Here is a 16,320-nt window from a genome sequence, read left to right as displayed (position 1 = left end):
CGTTCTATGCTCATATTATTTTGGTCGCCCTTCTCTGCACATTCTCCAGTGCAGCTATATCCTTTTTGAGATGCGGTGACCAGAACTGCACACAGTATTCAAGGCGTGGTCTCATCATGGAGCGATACAGAGGCATTATGATATTCTCTGTTTTATTTTCCATTCCCTTCCTAATAATTCCTAGCATTCTGTTTGCTTTTTTGATCGCCACAGCACACTAGGCCGATGATTTCAATGTATTATCCACTATGAAGCCCAGATTTCTTTCCTGGGTGGTAACTCCTAAGATAGAACATTGTGTAACTACAGCAAGGGTTATTTTTCCCTATATACATCACTTTGCACTTATCCACAAATTTCATCTGCCATTTAGAAGCTCAATCTTCCAGTTTCACAATGTCTTCCTGCAATTCATCACAATCTGCTTGAGATTTAACTACGCTGCATAATTTTGTGCCATCCACAAATTTGATCACCTCTCTCATCATATTCCTTTCCAGATCATTGATAAATATATTAAACAGCACCGGTCGAAGTACAGATCCCTGAGGCACTCCATTTTTTACCTTTTTCCATAGTGAAAACTGACCATTTAATCCTACTCTATTTCTTTTAACCAACTTGCAATCCACAAATGGACATCGCCTCCTATTCCATTACTTTTTAGTTTCTTTAGAAGCCTTTCATGCGGAACTTTGTCGAATGCCTTCTGGAAATCCAAATATACCAGTTCACCTCTGTCCACGTTTATTCACCCCTTAAAAAAATGTAGGAGAGTTGTGAGGCAAGACTTCCCTTGGGTAAATCCATGTTTGCTGTGTCCCATCAAATCATGTCTATCTATCCTGGTCTCCACTGAGAATTGGATCTAAAATTGCTCCCTCTCTTCGGTTCCTGTACTAATTGCTCCATAAAACTGTCATTTATTCCATCCACAAACTTTCTCTCTAGCATCTCCTGATGTTACATTTATCCAATCAATACTGGGGTAATTGAAATCTACCATTACTGCACTACAATTTGGTTAGCTTCCCTAATTTCCCTTAGCATTTCATTATCCATCTCATCATTTTGGTCAGGTGGACGGTAGTATACTCCTATAGCTATACTCTTTCTACTCATAAAGATTCAACTGTGCATTTAGTCTCTTGCAGGATTTTTATCCTGTTGGACTCTATGAAAACCCGGACATAAAGCGCCACCCCACAACCAAGTTGTTCCTCTCTGTCATTGTGATATAATTTGTACCCTGGTATAGCACTGTCCCATTGATTATCCTCCTTCCACCATGTCTCTGAGATGCCAATTAATTCTATGTCATCATTCACTGCTATACACACTGACTCTCCCATCTTACTTAGATTTCTGGCATTAGCATACAAACATTTCAAAATGTCTTTTTTGTTTGTATTAACATTCTGCTTTTCAGTTGTCAGGGGTAATCTTATCTCAGGTGATTCTTTACTTATAGGCACATGGACTACTTTTCTTATTATTGAAAATTCTCTGTTGGGATGCCCTAACTCTAATGCTTCATTAGTATCCTTTGAAGATACCTCCCTCTGAACCATGCGCTGCTGAGCGACTGTCAGCTTTCCCCTTTGTTCTAGTTTAAAAGCTGCTCTATCTCCTTTTTAAAGGTCAGTGCCAGCAGCCTGGTTTGACCCTGGTTAAGGTGGAGCCCATCCCTTTGGAAAATACTCCCCCAAAAGGTTCCCCAGATCCTTAAGCCATCGCCTCATCCATGCATTGAGACTCCTGAGCTCTGCCTGCCTCTGGGGACCTGCGCGTGGAACAGGGAGCATTTCAGAGAATGCTACCCTGGAGGTTCTGGTTTTCAGCTTTCTACCTAAGAGCCTAAATTTGGCTTCCAGAACTCTCCAACATTTTCCTATGTTTTGGTGCTCACATGTAGCACGACAGCTGGCTCCTCCCCAGCACTGTCTAAAATCCTAACTAGGTGACACAAGGTAGGCATATTACCAGGTAATCCTCATGGCCACCAGCCACTCAGTTATCTACATTCCTAATTAAATCACCAACTATGATAGCCGACCTAACCCTTTCCACCTGGTCAGTAGCCGTGGGAGACACATCCTCAGTGCGAGAGGACAATGCATCACCTGTAGAGCAGGTCCTTGCTACAGGATCATTTCCTGCTGTACCAGGTTGATGCTCTTTGACCAGACCACCTTCCTCCTCCAAGGCAACATCAGGGCTGCCAGACTAGAGTTGGGACTTGGCTACTATGTCCCTGAAGGTCACATCTATATACCTCTCTGTCTGCCTCAGTCCCTCATTTCTGCCACTCTAGCCTCCAGAGATTGAACTCTATATTTCTACGACTCTCCACCTCCCTTTCTGTTGGTACCAGATAGGTACACATTTCCTCTCTCCTACATGTACCTGAATGGGTACTGGTGGCCATATGTAAACAAGCCAAAGACTTTTCTACTGCCCCACAGCCCCACTACCTGCATCCCACTGGAGGCAGGAAGACGATGCCATTCTCCTTCTCCAACACACTCATTCTTTCTCCTTTTAGCACTCGCTCTGGGAACACTAAAAGGCAAGACTGAACCACTCGATCAACTCCTATGGTGGAGAGCCTTAGCAAATGGTTGTCCCACTCTCTATACTCTCACCACCCATCACACATCCTCTACAAGGCAGACCTATAAACCAGGAAAAGATCCTATAGGCCCTGAAATGTGTTCAGAACGTTTGAAAATTCAAGATATGTACATGAATCTGTAAGCTACTTGTAGAACTACTTTTTTTTTTATGAGGCTTGAGTGTGCTATGAACTTATGTGTGTATTTTTAAGTGGCTGTAACTCCTCTTAAGCACATGCAGCCAACCTACACTTTGTGTGACATGCACAGGCCTCACTATGCTTTAAAAAAATATACCCCAAGTGCCTACAGAACTAAAGAATGACAGGACCAAGTACTGATAATGAATGACATGGCTGGGAGGAGCAGAGCACGATCACAGTACTTTCCTTTTAAATAACAGTAAAGTCAACTGATTTAAGGTATTCTCCAAAACAAATCATAACATATTCAAGCGTTTCCCTTCAGCTACTACTACTCCATCAGTAACATTTTGTTTCTTGAAAGTCATTAAATATAGACAATATTTCCTTTTGCAAAGGGACAATTTTTTTGTGGCAGACTTATTAAACTGAAGGGCCAGCAGCCAGTTCCTCATTTTGGTATAAGATTTAATTTTTTTTTTTTAATTCTGTACAACAAAATTAAGTCCAGTGCATTCAACAGTGTTTTAGGACCCGATCTTCTTTTTCTAAAATGTCCCTGAAAACAGGATTTGAAAATTGGTCGCATCGGTATCAACTTTACTGGTTTATTGATGCATACTGAGACACTGAACTCCACACAAGATGTCACAATTTCAGTCAGGTCTGAGGTGAAGCACTGCAAGATATCTACACTGTAAACCAGTGCATGGCATGACCAAGGAGGATATAAGAGGGACCACGAAGGATCAGCTCCGGAAGCTATGTGACTTGCACAGGGTCATCTAGAAGTGGTCTCAGTTTTCACAGCTCTGTATCCTGCTAGCTCAGATTCAGTGCCAGCCCTTAGTGGAGACAGGTTGATAGCATTGCCAGGTTCAAGCCCAATTGTAATAAGATGATGAGTAAAAAGTATGTGCTTAACTTCATAGTACATGACCTGACAGGGCTTTGCATCACTCCACCCAAATTAAATCTAGTCTTACTTTAAGTGAGCAATCTAAGCATTCATATTAATTTATTTGGATTTAGCTCCTGACAAGTTGCATTTTAGGTACTGTAGGGATTTTCCTGTCCCCAGAGATCTTTCAATCTAAAAGAGTAACTTTCAAACCAATGCGCTTAGTGGCATATAAACACATATATGGTCATGAGCAGATCAATGCCAGCATGGCTAATTCATCTTAGTTTCTATGGAGAACCCCATTTATGGAAAGCACACTTGCTTTCTCCCTCGACAACCAGGGCTGAATTAACCATGATATGTAGGGAGTACCAAGCTGAGGGTTGCAACAGAGCCCTTACTGAATAAATAACCAGGAGCCTATCAAGCCCCACCCTCCCCAGTAGAGAGTGAACTATTGGGAGAACAGGTTACTACTTGCCCAAAACTATTGTCACTTCTTGATTGATCGCCCTGACAGCAGTAGGACACAAAGATGTGAACTGATGAGCAAGCGGCAGCTTTGCAAAATGTCTTCCATTGAGATGGTTCTTAGGTGAGCCACTGAGGTAGCCATGGCTCACCTGCAGGCCAACCAGAGGACAGCAATGTGTGATGCAGTCTATTAAACAGTTAGACAATGTGCATTTGACAATAACCACGCCAAATCTGTTTGGATCATAGGAGATGAAAAGTTGAGAAGCCTTATGATGTGGTTGAATTCTCTTCAGATAATAATCTAAGGCCCTTTTATTTTTAGATTTATATTATGCTTTTTGCACTTTTTTCAGCACTTCAAAGTGGATTACATTCAGGTACTGTAGGTATTACAATCTAAGTTTGTACTTGAGGCAATGGAGGGTAAAGTGACTTGCCCAAGGTCACAAGGAGCGATAGTGGGACTCAAACTCTGGTCTCCTGATTCGTAGCCCACTGCTCTAACCACTAGGCTATTCCTCCACTTACAGTTGTTTCTTCTGAAAATCCCATAAAAATATTGCTTAACAGGACAAACAGACTTACAAAGATTTCTCTTTTCAATAATAATTTTTACTTTACTTTTCAAAGGCAATACAGCTTAAGAGATTGCTGTAGCAGTATGTGCCTCTTCCTATTAACTTTTACATTTAGTGTCCTATCCATAACACATTTCCAGGGAGACACCAATAGAGATGGGAGTTTTCTGGATGTATATGCATATGCATGGATTTGCGTGGGTCCCAGAAAGTAGGTTCCCTTAGTTCTGTGCACAATTGCTTGACATTTTAATCCTAGAGAGAAATATATCATGGACACTTTAGAAAGCTCTTCCCACTGCATCACAGTACACCCAAGGAAATGGAAGCACGGCTGTGCACTGGGCACATACCTTGCAAACACCATTTCAATACATCTTAGGTGGGAATATAAAAAACAACTTGACCTCAGGGACAGACATGTTTAGGAAAAGGCATCATGGGATGCACACCACCTAATCCAAAGAATTCCAAGTACCTTTGAACAAGTAGAAGGTAACACATTCCAAATGGCCTCGTTTCTATCTCTCTCTCTCCACTGGTAACTAGAAATGGGATCCTTAATCTGCATGTAATCTTTCTATACTATTTCATGCCTCAGTGAGGTGTATACATTATTGGCATCTACATTTATGCCTGTTGATAACCGAAATGCTTATTCTTCCTCTGTCCTTCCCACATAGCTTACGTACACATTTCTTTCCCCTAAAGCTCCCCAATTACTTCCAAAGAACAACAGTCACATCCCTGTCTAGGGTCCCTCTCTGTCCCCCTATCTAAGCCATACACACAGCCACAGAAACCACAACACTCACAGACATCAGTACAATCGTATAAGCCTCTATTTGGATAGGACAGAGACTACAAAGAAAGTAAATTTAGGAATAATAGCAATGGGAGCAGGGAGAAAGAGGTCCAAATAAAAGATAATCTGATATTTTGCGGGACTGTATCTACTATTACTCTTTGAAATTAAAACCGCGTGGCCAGTGACTACCATGCATCTGGATGGGCTTTTGAAATATATAGTGCTAAGCTTGGAAAGATCCACCAAGAAACATGAACCTGCCAATTTAATTTCCTGTGTGAGAATGAAGTTTTCCTCCAGAGCAGGTTCATATCCTTCAGCCTCATTTTTGGCCATACCCTCGTATATGCCAAATCAAATTAAATAATAATAATACATCATAAATCTGCTTAATAGTTGCTACAAAAAGAAAAGGGCAAGATCATGTAACAAATATCTTATTGTTTCTGCAAATGCTGATCACCCTGACTGCAGAAATGGATGTCCATATGAAGCTTGACCTAATCATGAGAAGAATAATTTCCAAGAGGTCCCAATAAAACCAACGCATCTGGAAGGGTTTTGGCTCATTCTTCATGACACAAAGCCAGTTGTCTGGCTCCAAGAGGCCCAGACAGATAATGACCAGGCCAACACATTTCCCCAATTATATAAATTGGCCTGGATTATCTGGCTTTGGATATTATTTCTAAAGCCTGTAAGGAAATTGCCCTTAAAGAGTTAGTTCATCAACAGAATATTTATTTTAGGCAAATACATTATCTGTTACCTTTCAATAAATTTTCTGCTGTCTATGCTAAATGTTCAGCTTCTAGCATGATCCAGAACGTTTTCTGTGGGGATATTGCTCATGAGCCAATGGTATATTCCAGGGAGTGCTGGCGCCACTCCCTGGAATATACCATTGGCTCATGAGCAATATCAAAGCATGAAAAAATATGCATTCATTAAAAGGGTGGTGAATGCATGGAATGACTTCCCAGTGGAGGTGACAAAAATAACAGAATTCAAGAAAGCTTGGGATAGGATCTCTAATTGTAAAGTAGTAAGGGGAAAGCCAGAGATCAACTAGGATCTAGGGAATTTTAACAGGAATGAAAGTGGGCAGACTAGACGGGCCTAATGGTCCTCCTCTACTTTCATATTCTAATATTCTATGACAGCAATAGTAATAGATTGAAAGGTTGCAGTATTGTAAATGACCCATCTTCCACTCCCTCAAGCACAAAGGCAGGGGTAGTTATAATAACAAAAAAGGAAAAGGTGGACAAAGAAAACATGGCATGGTGATAGTGAAGGTCATGGGATATCCAGATTAGTACCAGCAAGCAGTAACATGCTAGAAATCAATTAGATTGGTGACCATCTAAGACCACAGGGACCTAAAAGACCGGATGCTCCGGCAACAGCCTTGTTAGTTTTGGTCACTGTTTAGTTACAATAAAGCTGGATGGTAAGACATGATGGGTGGAATGACTGGGTACTAGAATAGATAGGGGCACTTATATGCTCATCTACACATGGCAATAGAGAACCAAGGGAGGAAGAACACAAAACTGAACTTGGATAATGAGTGTTAGCCCTACAAGCGAGGACCTCCTTACAGTTGTCAGTCGGGATATATCCTTGTTGTGTGGACAAACTAGATGGGCTATTTTGTCTCTCTTGCCATCATCTACTGTGTTAGAAAATGTATGTTTTCAAATATCTGCAACAAAATTATTTTTAAAAAGCCATAAAAAAAAAGTACACTGCAAATACCTCTCTCAGTATTAACTAAACATTTTGAAAAGAAACACCTTTATCCTTGGGATCTCTTGACTTTGGGAGAGAAATATTAATTCAGGAACCAGATATACCTCTGAGTTACTCCACAGATAACAGGCATTTCTCCTTGAATACAAGTGTGAATCATCTGACTCAAGACTATGCTTCAAAGTATCAAAAGGCCTCAGTAAGGTCAGAGAGGGAAAAAGTTTACAAGGACCATAAAAGCATCTGGAAACCGTCAATAGGAAAAAGACACTTACGTGAAATTGAATGGAAACGCTGCTGAAAGCAAGAATAGCGAAATATCTACAATCCAGTAAGTTGCTGGATCAAAGGCAGCATGGATTCACCGGGGGAAAATCCTGTCAGACAAATCTGATTGAATTTTTTTATTATATGACTAGAGAATTTGATCAAGGAAGAGCGCTTGATGTGATTTACTTGGATTTTAGTAAAGCTTTTGATACAGTCTCACCTAGGAGGCTTGTGAATAAAATAAGAAGCTTGGAAGTTGGCGCCAAGGTGGTGGAATGGATTACAAATTGGTTGACTGACAGGAGACAGCGAGTAATGCGAAAAGGAACCTACTCTGAAGAGAAAATGGTGTTAAGTGGAGTGCCACAAGGATCGGTATTGGGACCAGTCTGTTCAATATCTTCATGAGTGACATTGTGGAAGGGATAGAAGGTAAAGTTTGTCTATATGCAGATGATACTAAGATCTGAAACAGAATGGACATGCCTGAAGAAGTAGAGAGAATGAAAAGTGATTGAAAAGTGGTTGAAGATTTGGCAGCTGGGATTCAATATCAAGAAGTGCAGAGTAATGCATCTAGGATAGGGTAATCTAAAAGAGCTGTATGTGATGGGGTGAAAAACTGATGTGCATGGACCAAGAGAGGGATCTTGGGGTGATACTGTTTGTTAATCTGAAGGTGGCAAAGCAATATGACAAGGCAATAGCTAAAGCCAGAAGAATACTGGGCTGCATAGAGAGAGAGAGTAAGAAAAAGGAGATGATGGTGCACTTGTACACGTCCTTGGTGAGGCCTCCATCAGAGTACGGTGTTCAGTTCTGGAGCCATATCTCAAAAAGGATAGAGACAGGATGTAGGCAGTCCAGAGAAGGGAGACTAAAATGGAGTGGGTTTTACTTTGGAAGACTTATGAGGAAAGGCTGAAGAATCTAAATATGTATATCCTAGAAGAGGAGGTGCAGGGGAGATATGATACAAGCCTTAAGATACATGAAAAGTTTTAATGATGCACAAACGTCAAACCTTTTCTGTTGGACAGAAATCAGATGAACTAGGGATCACGAAATGAAACTCCAGTGGGGATGTCTCAGAACCAACACCAGAAAATATTTCTTGACGGAGAGGGTGGTGGATGCCTGGAATGTCCTTCCAGAGGAGGTGGTGAAGAAGAAAACAGTCAAAAAAATTCAAAGTGACATGGGATAAACACTGTGGATCCCTAAAGGCTAGAGGATGGAAATGGAGACAAGGGCGCATGGGGTAACTTGCTGGTGCAGCAGTTACCATCCTTAACCTATAATTCTTGATACTTTTGATACAACTGCAACACTGCTCTCCGCTTCAACGACAGGATGAAAAGGGGAATTAGATTCAGACTATAACCAATAAGGGCCCCAATTTATTGTCTGGGGAACTGATAAGCATGAGGGTAACCTGCACAGAGCAGCAATTACTAACCTTATTAGAAGGCAAGAGAATACTACTCTTAACCAATAAGCCTTGATGCATTTGACGCAACAACATCACTCTCCGCTTTAATGGCAGTTGAGAGGGAGCTGGAAGAGGAATTGTTCTCAGATGACCACCAAAACAGGCCCCGACCTTTACAGTCTGGGGTACTGATACATAGACATTAGCGAAAAAGTACAGGACTGCTTCTAAGGTAAGTCCATAAGCAAAACATATCAGCACTGTCTGAATTTTCAAGAAAGCTCATCGAATAACTGCACTGAGCTGCAGTTGATACCCTTAACAAAAACATGGGGCAACCTGCACGGCGCAGCAAATGCTACCTTAAGAAGCTTACTGGGCAGACTGGATGGCCCATTTGACCTTTTCTGCCTTCATTACTGTTACAATAAATTAATCTCAGGCCGATACAGTAAAGCGCGGCCGCGGTAACCCTGTTTCTAACCCGCTTTGTACGCACAATTTGGCCGCGTAAGTCTAACCTGCGATTCACTATCCATTTTTACCAATCCTTACCGCTTCTTGAAATCAACACGTATTCCTTTCCACCCGTGGCATGTATATGATATGTAAACGATCGGATTAGCTATTCCCTCCGATATAGTAACGTGCGCCCCGATTATTGCCTTTTTAACCAGCTGTTTTGCCGCGTCTTTAACCTGCTAATTTACCGCCTACCCTGACCCTGGCGTTAGTGTGGTGAACTTAGCCGCCCAGTCCCAAACCAACCCAATCCACAGAAAAAAATGCTTCTATATATTTATTTATTTATTTATTTTATATACCGACATTCGATCGAAATATCACATCGGTTTACAGGAAACAGAGATAGGGCAGAGTCCGCCCTATTTTACATTGTAACATGGAAGAATATAACTATATTACATTATAACACGGTAACAGTATAACAAGGTAGATTATAACTATATTACAATATAACATGGTACTATTATATCATGGAAGCAATGTTTACAATAACACAAGGGGGAAAAATTATTACAAAAAAATAAAGCAAGGCGCAGGGTGAAAATCATTTCTGGATTACGCTCAGGCATCGGGGATTGCCAGCTTGACAAATGTCAGGCAAGCCCCAGCAGAGAGAGACGAAATTTCACGGGCAAACTTTCCCCAGCCCCCGCTCACCTGCCCTGGCCGCGACCACGCAAGCCCCCAGCAGCAGCATGCGCTTATGCACCTTTGCTGCCTTGAGCGCCCAAAGGCGTGTGTTCATGCACCTTCGCCGGCGGGGGCTGCTGGAAGCCGCCTTGCATGGGGAGCGCCCGATCCGCCCCGGGCTGCTGAAACCGCTCTCGCTGCCGGCTGCCCCCTGGAGGCAGGGCTGCTGAAACTGCTCTCGCTGCCGGCTGCCCCCTGGAGGCAGGGGAGCCGCGGTGCGCACCTCGGGAAGAGGGGAGAGAGAACTGGGGCTGCTCCGGAGCTGTCAGCGCGCTCGCACGGGAGACCGGCACTCATGGACGCCCTTCTACTGCTGCTGCTGGGGGCTTGCGTGGCCACAGCCAGGGAGGTAAGCAGGGGCTGGGGGAAAGTTTGCCCGTGAAATTTAGTCTCTCTTGCCCGTCCGAAGGAGGGTGCTTTGTTGCGCTCCCTGTCTCCGATCGCCGGCTGCTGGGGCTTGCTGGCGCCGGGCGTTCAAGGCAGCCGGGTCTGTAGGAGAACCATCCACTTCCTGGTACCTGTCATTTCAAATGTCATTTGAAATGACATTTGAAATGACAGGTACAGCACACCCAGGATACTGTATAGGCGCTGTATAGCGCTCTATAAAGTAAAATGGACTGCGCACGCCTACCGCTTCATGGACGCGCTTTGGACGTGGCTTGCATTTGCGTCTCATTTAAATACTGTATCGAGCGGTATGTGATCCAAACTGTGCGTGCAGCAAACGAGGGTGCGCCCGGCACTGCCGCACTCTTTCTTACATGTCCTTACTGTATCGGCCTGTATGTCAGCAAATACTTTTGCCAATCTACTGCTGGACATTTGAAGCACAAATCAACCAGTAAAAATCTGTACCTAAGAATATTGACTTTCCTTGCGATCTGTGAAAACACAAATGCCTCCATAAATACAGAAGGCAGCTGTCATATGAACTTGTTGTCTTGAAACGTATTTTTTTTTCACGCTGCTGTTATCTGACCTTCAATAAGACCTACGTCTTCCTACAGGACATTTAAACTACTTCATCAGTGAATAGACCATCACGACAGCCAATAAACAGTTTTGTCAGTTTATTATTTCGAGCCCTAACATGAAATCCACAGATAAAATCCTTTACAATTCAGTGGTAAGCAATGTGATTAAACGCTCACTAAAAAAAAAAAAAGTCATGCTCTCTGGGAAGTGTGGAAGTGTTTTTAAGAACCTGACAACAGAAATTCATTGTGTATGCATAACATTTTCTAATATCACTTAAAATTAACACAAACACACTAATATGTGTGAGAAATGTGTGTGAAATTCAGCTATACCATCTACAAGTTATATTATGGTTGGTTTGCTCATAGTTACATCTATTTTGCAAATAGAAGGGTATAAAATTTCTATCCTCTCTGGGGCAGAACCAAATACCCCCCAAGCTAGCTCAAATATTTTAATTACAGCTTCAGAGCAAATGCTACGGGCCTAATATTTCTTATCTGGCTAAAAGTTAGCCAAATAAGTCTTATTCAAGCTAAGATTTTCCCCGCCCTCAGAATGTGTTGTGGGGGCATTCCGGGGCGGGGAAGAGTTAGGAAAATAACTTATTCAGCTAACTACCCCCTCATCTGTTTGATAAATCTAAGCACCACAGCTGGTCCAGGTCTCTGACCCCCTCCCATAACCCTGCTCCTGAGACTCATTAAAATTAAAAAAAAATTTACAAGGTCCCAAACCTTAATGCCTACTGTGACCCAGGCTCAGCCCCTTCTGCTGTCGCTAAGCAGCTACACTGGAAGCCCAGCGCCTTCATGAAGCCAGGCTGGAAATGCACACTTCCAGCACTGCTGCGTAGCGAGAGCAGAAGCACCGGCCCCGGGCTGCGGTACAGCTGCTACTGTATTCTGGGCTGAAGGTACAAGGACACCAAGGAACCAGGAAAGGTGGGAAGGAATGGGTTTGGGTGGAGAGCCCTAGAGTTTATACTTTTTTTTTTTTTTTTTACATTTTTTACATTTCAGACAGGGACCTTTTGGAGAAAGGGCTGAACGTTTGAACTTGAGGTGGGAGGGAGGAGGGGGGGACATATTACCACTAGTACGCTCATGATCCGGTGCGATATGCATTGTATACAGCAACATCGGTATATAAAAATTAAAAATAAATAAATAATCTTTTTTCATCACCACTTAACTAGCTGTATTCATAGGTTTTTAAGTTATCCAGCTACGGTTAGCCACATAACTTTTAATTGGTGATATTCTGTGGGACGTTTATTCCACTGGATATCCAGGACAAGTTGTTCAGCTACCTGTAGCCGGATAACTTATCTGCTCAATAGCTTACTGAATATTACACCCCCTTGGCAATTTATGTGGCTCTGGAATTCTGCAGCACATAGGCCCATGTGGTTGAGCGCAGTTGAGTCCATATTACAGTGCTAAAATAGTTATTATACTATGGTATAGTTATGTTGCGCCTGAATGTAGCTGCACTGCAGATGACTTATCTATTCATTCTGTATTTACAGAGCACAAATACGCCACTAACAAGCCATTATACAATCATTTTGACTTCAACCTCTAACGTAGTTACAGGGATTGTGAAAGTAAACAGTTCCATTAGTCTTAATTTTTAAAAAAGTGTTTTCATATTTCACACGGTCCAAATTGATAAGATGTCCAAGAAAAAAATATTTTGAAATGATGTATCACTTACTTGCTCCTATTATTTTAGGAGGCGTTTTAAGTGGTCAAAACTGAATCTTTTTTTTTTTTAGGGGGAGAGGGGGGCAAGTAATTCCTACTTACTCTTTTTCTTTCAGTGGAATCGGACCCAGCACTGGGATTCTGGCACCGTGAACCTTCATTCACAGGCAGCCGGAGATTTTGTCCCCTATTTGAATAGCGCAGCCTGGTCACTGCAGCATCAGTCCTGAGCCGTACACCAGGGCTCTAAATCCAGCCAGCTGGAGGTCACCCACAACGGCCATCAGGACTCCTTCCATGGCAAGCCCAACCGACCTGATACTTCTGCGTGGATCTGAAAACGCATGGTTAATGGAATCAGGATGCTTGCACGGACTGTGACTCTGTCTTGGGAAAGAATGATGCTCATGCTGAATAAATCATCTGTAATCTAGCTAGGCCACGCTATAAGTACAAAACAGTTACTCTAACTGCGATTTCCTTGTATACCGTAAAACGAGTCAGTTGAAGATTAGGAACTGGACCCGAAAGTTCAGAATTTCCAGGCTCCCAGTCTGGTCACTGAACTCTCACAATTTACGTTCTATATCACATGTATCAAAACAAAAAAAGCTCAAATTTTGTAATCATCTGAAAAAGAAAACTCAGCTAAAGTCCAACAGTTCTTTTCTAATCCCTGCCAGGGCTGGCAGAAAATTGTCACTCCTTGCTAGGGAACAGTGAGGAAAAAAGTACATTAATTCATATGTACCAGTCCAGGCAAATACAAATTTACCAAGTTAACAAAAAAGTAAATAAATGAATGAATAAATAAAATATCCTTCTAATGTAAGGGTCTCTAGACATGATTTAAAGAGGTATTTCAGGCATCAAAATAACTTCTGTTCCATGCCAGGCGATCTGCAAGCCCAGAGCCAGGCAGAGGACCCGATGTAATATAGTACATTCGGAACAGCACGCAGTCCTGCACACAAACCGTACTCCCGACCCAGCAAGGCGTTTTGCGCACACAAAAATGTGCAGATTGTTTATTGCCCTCAATTGGAAACCCCAGGAGAATGAAAACATTTGCTACTGCCCTCCGATGCAGAGAGATGCACTGGAAATTGTACTCCTGGTCAAAAGTGGAGTAAATATTGCGGCAGTAGTGTTAGTCAAAGCCGAGGCAGGAGTTCTGATGCACACACAAAGCTCGCTTTCTGTTCACACACACGATTTATGTGCACAAAAAAATATTAACTGCGCTGAAAGCATTTTTGTGCTAATAAATTATATTTAAGCATGCAAAACAAGCATAAACCATGTTTTGTGTGCAGAAAAATCTTTAGGGGGAAAACCATAGCTTTTGTGCACATAAATCCAGTCTGAAACGTGCCATCCGCCTGTGACGAGCACACATTTTAATTCGAGTTGTGTGCATACTTTTGTGTTTGTACATCTTTTTATCCCCCAATGCTTACTGCATCAGGAGTTACATTTTTTTAGCACGTGTTAAACTGCACTGAATGTCAGTGCACAGTCTTATAGGGTTTATTACATCGATCCCAGAATGTGTCGTGCTTCATACCAGTTCTGTAATAGGATAAAGGACAGCTGAGCATGATGCACCTAGATGAATCAAGCAGAATACAGCTTCTGGTTTTTAAGTTCTTTTCCCCTTCTTGGGGTGCAAGGGGTTTGAGCTTGCTGACTTTTTAAGTCATCAGATTTGAAGCGGCTCTATATAAAATCAAATGATTTTTTTTTTTTTTTTTATTCAACAGTGTTTGGTATCTCTTCCCATTTACAGAGCAGAGCATTAATACTGAAACCAGAGTGCTCCCCTTTTACTTTCTGTGGCTTCTGAAGAGGTTCAGGTTTTACTCAGATCACAACTCTGCGTTTCAGAGATGTGAAAGAGAAGATGTGGTTTTCATGCTAGCCAGTTTCTTCTAATATTTGTCTTTTAACTGTTGTCGGCCTACAGTTTACAGTAAAGTCCCTCTCTGTTTTCCTCACTTTTTTTCTCTGTTTCCACAAATACATCTCCAATTATCAAAACATCAGCCAGCAGGGGCTCTATAATCGGTGACATTTGGTTCCTGAGCACTGAAGCATCATTCGGCTGCTGAAAGCAGCTCCATGACTTGTGACCTCAAAGCAACAGCTGCCCCTTTCTAATGACATGCCAAGGGCAGCCATCAGCAGAGGCACGCTTTGGGGAGAAATCATGATTTATTCTCACAACTTGATTCCTTCCAATTATATTTGGACTGGAGATTTGAGCACGAGTCTGCCGTGCAGAGTCCTACATGCTGAGTCACGGAGCTGGAACTTCAACAGATAGCTGACTTTTTTTTTTATTTTGAGGAGGCCGCCTCTCGGGTTTTTAATGCTGTAGCGCAAACCGTCGTGTAGTAGTGCACAATGAGAGAGATACACGACAGGGCAGCTGTTTACGGATTGTACGTTTTCATTAATTTGTTATATGCTTTAATCTGTTTATGTTTGTACTGTTGCAACAGGCAACGAAGCAAACTGGGATGGCCAAATGAGTCTCATCTGCCAACGTCTGCTGGGTTACACTGTGAATTTCAGTGACCTGCCTTATAACCGATGCCCTCACTGGCCTGTAAAGCAAGTGCTATTAAATTGCAGACGAAACCTGAACTGAGCCCACACATTATCTTTCATTATTTAACCTGACTTTGACAAAAGGCGTCTCAAAGTGAGCGCTCTGCAACTGAACCATCTACAAAGAAACTTCCAACACCGCTCAGTGATGGCGGCAGCCACTACAGGCGCCAAGGAAATTCTACCATAGTGCCTGACAATCCACAGCACAACATTTGAGGAATTTCCGTTTTGCAGGTTGCACGCCATCTACAATGGACTTCCATTTTTTCCCCATTTTGAGCTGTTTCCTTTCTTACATTGTGCTTAGCTGTATTTCAAGTAATTGCCTCACGGTGATGATATCCTAATCACAACTGTAGGTACACAAAAGCAAGATGCTGCATTAGGAGTCACCATCCAGGAAAAGGATCTTGGAGTCACTACGGACAAATCATTGAAATCCTCCGTTTAGTGGCTGGCAGCAGCCAAAAAAAGCAAACAGAATCCTGGAACTTATTCAGCAAGGAATAGAAAGCAGAATTGGGAACAGAATGCCTCTTCATGGATCCACTGTGTGGCCATAACTTGAATACTGCACGCAGTTCTAGTTACTATACCTCGAAAAAGTACAGCAGAAGTAGAAACGGTACAGAGAAGGGCAAGAAAAACAATTAGGAGCATGGATTGGGTACCTTACGGAGAAAGGGTAAGCAGGCTAGGGTCTCCAGCCTGGAGAAAGTTAAGAAGGATTATTATAGCAGTGAATAAAATCTTGAGTAGCGTAGAACAGGCTAAAGACAGAATAGTTATTTATCCTTTCAAACAGTACGGCGACAAG

General features: G+C 42.3%; 1 protein-coding gene and 1 long non-coding RNA gene across 10 annotated transcripts in view; one reads left to right on the top strand and one right to left on the bottom strand.

The window, feature by feature from the left end:
• LOC115099541 overlaps positions 1 to 14,558 on the top strand; it is a 61,013-nt gene extending 46,455 nt beyond the window's left edge. For both annotated transcript variants that reach the window (XR_003858824.1, XR_003858825.1), the window contains exon 3: positions 13,004 to 14,558. This is a non-coding gene — a long non-coding RNA (uncharacterized LOC115099541). The remainder of the gene's footprint in view (positions 1 to 13,003) is intronic.
• LPP (LIM domain containing preferred translocation partner in lipoma) overlaps positions 1 to 16,320 on the bottom strand; it is a 937,968-nt gene that overhangs the window by 642,252 nt on the left and 279,396 nt on the right. The gene's annotated exons all lie outside the window — the stretch shown is intronic.

The sequence above is a fragment of the Rhinatrema bivittatum genome, chromosome 9 (assembly GCF_901001135.1).
Source record: "Rhinatrema bivittatum chromosome 9, aRhiBiv1.1, whole genome shotgun sequence".
Taxonomy (NCBI): Eukaryota; Metazoa; Chordata; class Amphibia; order Gymnophiona; family Rhinatrematidae; genus Rhinatrema; species Rhinatrema bivittatum.
This window is presented reverse-complemented; position numbering and strand designations above follow the sequence as displayed.